Source organism: Octopus bimaculoides, chromosome 10 (genome assembly GCF_001194135.2).
Source record: "Octopus bimaculoides isolate UCB-OBI-ISO-001 chromosome 10, ASM119413v2, whole genome shotgun sequence".
Lineage (NCBI taxonomy): Eukaryota > Metazoa > Mollusca > Cephalopoda > Octopoda > Octopodidae > Octopus > Octopus bimaculoides.
This window is the reverse complement of record NC_068990.1, coordinates 16,479,975-16,484,087: the sequence shown is the minus strand read 5'-3', so window position 1 is coordinate 16,484,087 and position 4,113 is coordinate 16,479,975. Positions and strand designations below refer to the sequence as shown.

General features: G+C 38.9%; 1 protein-coding gene across 6 annotated transcripts in view; it reads right to left on the bottom strand.

The window, feature by feature from the left end:
• Nucleotides 1-4,113, bottom strand: part of LOC106879961 (monocarboxylate transporter 9) — a 43,558-nt gene that overhangs the window by 33,636 nt on the left and 5,809 nt on the right. The gene's annotated exons all lie outside the window — the stretch shown is intronic.

Here is a 4,113-nt window from a genome sequence, read left to right as displayed (position 1 = left end):
GAGGAGACAGGGAAGAGAGAGAGAGGAGACAGGGAAGAGAGAGAGAGGAGACAGGGAAGAGAGAGAGAGGAGACAGGGAAGAGAGAGAGGAGACAGGGAAGAGAGAGAGAGGAGACAGGGAAGAGAGAGAGAGGAGACAGGGAAGAGAGAGAGAGGAGACAGGGAAGAGAGAGAGGAGATACAAGAGGCCAGAAGAAAGTGTGCTGATGTAAAGGAGACATTTGGTTACCTAGTCACAGGGAAAGCAAGAGAGAGTAACCAAGTGAAAGGGAAAGAGAGTAGGAGACAGCAAAAGTGTAAGAGAGAGCAGAAGAGAGATGGTGTAGGGCTAGGGTATACTCTCAAGTAACAAAGATCTGAGCATAAATCAGGGTAGAAATTTTAGGTATGGCAGGTGGCAGCAATACAGTGAGCAGGCCAGTGAGGGCAAGAAAGGGGATTGGGAAACAATAATAATTTATGAAGAGCAAATGTGAGGAAGAGAAAGATGCTGTTTAGAAGAGGAGATATAGTTTGCTTTCTGAAGGTAGGGTGGGTGAAAAGTGTGTTGCTACATATGGGTGGGACACAACTCTTCAAGCACTCAGTTTTGTGGACAGGTCTTCTTTAGAACCTCATATTAATTCAGAACAGCATTTTTTATATCTTATATAACCACAGATTTTTCACCAAATTTGGCAAAAATACTCATAACCCTAACCCTAACTCTAAAACCCAAACCCTAACCCTAAAACCAGAACCCTAACCCTAAAACCCTAACCCTAACCCTAAAACCCCAAAGCTAAAACCAGTAAAAATGCACGAACGATGTCATAAATCACAGTACCACCGATAGTTGTTGTTGACAAACAACGGCATTAATTTTATTCAAGGGAAAAGATCTCATTACACTGCCACAATATGTTGTTGACAAACCACAGCAGTAATTGTCTTCACCTCAATAGACGTCAGTGATTGGTTGAAATTACCAAAATACGACAACTTTAACACAAAATAACTTTAAAAATCTAAAATTTTCTCAACAACACTAAGAGTAAAAGATGTTTTATATGACACATTCTACCAGTGTCCCAAGTTTGAAAGTGTTTCATTAGAAAACAAATGGTGTCCGCCAAATCAGAAAGATCCGGGGATCTGGTCGAGGTAAACTGCATGAAAGCCATCGCATGCATATGTGGCTTTTAGTGAGTGTCCATATAGAATATATATCAGGTTTCATAAATCTGGGAAACTTTTCAACACAAGATGCATCAGTACAAACTCAAAAGTCATGCCCTCATTGTAAGAGAATTTCTCAATGCAGATGACTGATCTCTTTACTCACATTCAAGAAACCATGCAACATATGGAAACTTTCTCCAATGCTTATTCTATACTAGGCCCGACAATAAGTCTTAAAAAGACTTGTCTTATATCAGCCTGCACCAGGAGGGACATACTTAGAACCAGATATAAGAATGTATGATTAGAAGTTGTCAACAAGCTTGTGTATCTAGGCAGTGCCCTTAGTTTACAATGCACCCTTGAAAATGAAATCTTGCTAAGAATCAGCGAAAGTGACACTTTCAGAAAGTTGGAAAAGCACCTGTGGTTTCAACATCATAGCTCTCCTGATACTAAAGTGAAGATTTATATAACATGGGTTTTGTCCTCCCTGTTGTACATTTGTGAGACATAGAAAGCACCTGAAACGACTGGAGCACTTCCAGCAGTAGTGTGTATGTCATATCTTGAACCTATGCTGGAAAATGTATGTGAGTGATGTTGAGGTCCTTGAAAGAAGTAGTGAGTCAATCATTTTGCAGCTCCAATGAATAGGTCACTTAGTGAGAATGGAGGACAGTAAGACACTGAAGTAACTCCAGTGTGGTGAGCTGAGGAATGGCAAGCATCCACCTCATAAACCTAAGCTGAGGTTCAAAGATTACATAGAAACATGTCAGAAAAGGACTGAGATGAAACTGCAACTAATCGGCAAGATAGAAGAAAGCAATATATGACAGAAGTTAAAATTTCAAAATAGCTTGAAGAAATCATGAAAAGTTGCAGAGGTATGCTAGAAAGGGTTTGGACATGATATTTCCGGGAAATTTGATATCACTGATGGGTTAGTTAGTAATGAAAAAAAAAATCAATATCAAAAGATACAACATGGAGTGGAAGGTACTAGGATGTGCAGTGAAACATACTGATAACTTTATCTACAAATTAAATTAACAGGTCACTAATTTCTTTTCCTATTTCCTTGTAAATGTGTATGCCTTAAAAAATTAATATTGTAAATGGCAAGAGAACTGGAGCCAACTTTAGTGAATCAGACTAATTGCTTTATAGATTCAGAATATATGTATAGATGATATAGATAAATGAATTTAAATGAAGTTTGGATCTTCCCCCACCCCTTTTATAAGTGGTTTGTGAAGGTGCAGGTCTTAGTGGTTGGGGTATTCAGCTCACAATCGTAAAGTTGTGAGTTCAATCCCCAGTGGCACATTGTGTCCTTGAGCAAGGCACTTCATTTCACATTGCTTCAGTCCATTCAGGTGGCAGAAATGAATGGTACCTGTATTTTCAAGGGTCAGCCTTGTCACATTCTGTGTTACACTGAACCTTCCTGAGAACTAAGTTAAGTGTCTGTGGAGTGTTCAGCCACTTACACGTTAATTTCACGAGCAGGCTGTTCCATCGATCATAGCAACTAGAACACTCATCATCGTAACTGATGCAGATGGAGTGCCAGTTTTATCAGGACAAAATTATATATAAAAAAGAAAAACAGTGCTAACACATAATCACATTGCCACACAATTACTCTTCCTCAACAGGCTGTTCTATTTAATGGCATCAAAACAAATCAAAGAAAGACATCCTATAACCTTCAAACAATAACTAGCTAAATTTCTTTGAAGGATATCAACCAAATCGCCTATATCTAGATACATCCCTATTTGGATGGACTATGCAACAACAAAATTTAGCTTAAAAATGACTGTCAGGTGGCGTGACTAAGACAGCGTGGGCCAACTTTGGTTGAAACATCTAAGATTTGGGTTGTTTCAAATTATTTTAGCCATTTCCTGCAGAAAAAAAAAAAAAAAAAAAAAAAAAAACCCCGATCCCTTAAAAAAAAGTAAAATAAAAAGCAAAAACTAATTTATTGCAAAGGGCCAAAGAAAAACTGGCATATATAGTAGCTGCTTTATTAATTTTGAATTCAAATCATGTCAGGTTCTTTTTATTTCATACCTCTGGAGTCGTGAGATCAATAGGGTGTCTTCTTTTTTAAGGTATTGTAGTTTAGCTCTCCCCACCCTCATTGCAATGTTTTACATAAAATGTTTATCAATGTATTAATGAGGTTAAACAACTACAATCTAATGCTTCTCAGCCTTATGGCTAAGATCAATATCAAACAACTACAATCTAACTTTTAGTTTTGGCCTGCTACATTTCCTGGCATATAGGGCGTTTTATGATTTATTTATTTTTTAATTGGTACATTTGGATATGGGTACAAAAATTGCCCTATGTCCAATGCAGCCATATCGTGGATAGGAAACCAAGTGACGTAGGATAGAGGGGGGGGGGTCGATTACACCGATCCCAGTGCTCAACTGGTACTTATTTTATGGACCCCAAAATTATGGGAGGCAAAGTCGACACCGGCAGCATTTCAACTCAGAACGTAAAATTGAAAGAAATGCCGCTAAGCATTTTATCCAACGCGTTGACGATGCTGCCAGCACGCCACCTTACTAATAACAAAATATTTCTTTATTGCCCACAAGGGGCTAAACGTAAAGGGGACAAACAAGAACAGACAAAGGGATTAAGTCAATTGCACCGACCTCAGTACGTAACTGGTACTTATTTAATCGACCCCCGAAAGGATGAAAGGCGAAGTCGACCTCGGCGGAATTTGAACTCAGAAGGAAATACCTATTTCGTTATTGCCCACAAGAGGCTAAACATAGAGGGAACAACCAAGAACAGACGAACGGATTAAGTCGATTACATCGACCCCAGTGCGTAACTGGTACTTAATTTATCGACCCCGAAAGGATGAAAGGCAAAGTCGACCTCGGCGGAATTTGAACTCAGAACGTAACGGCA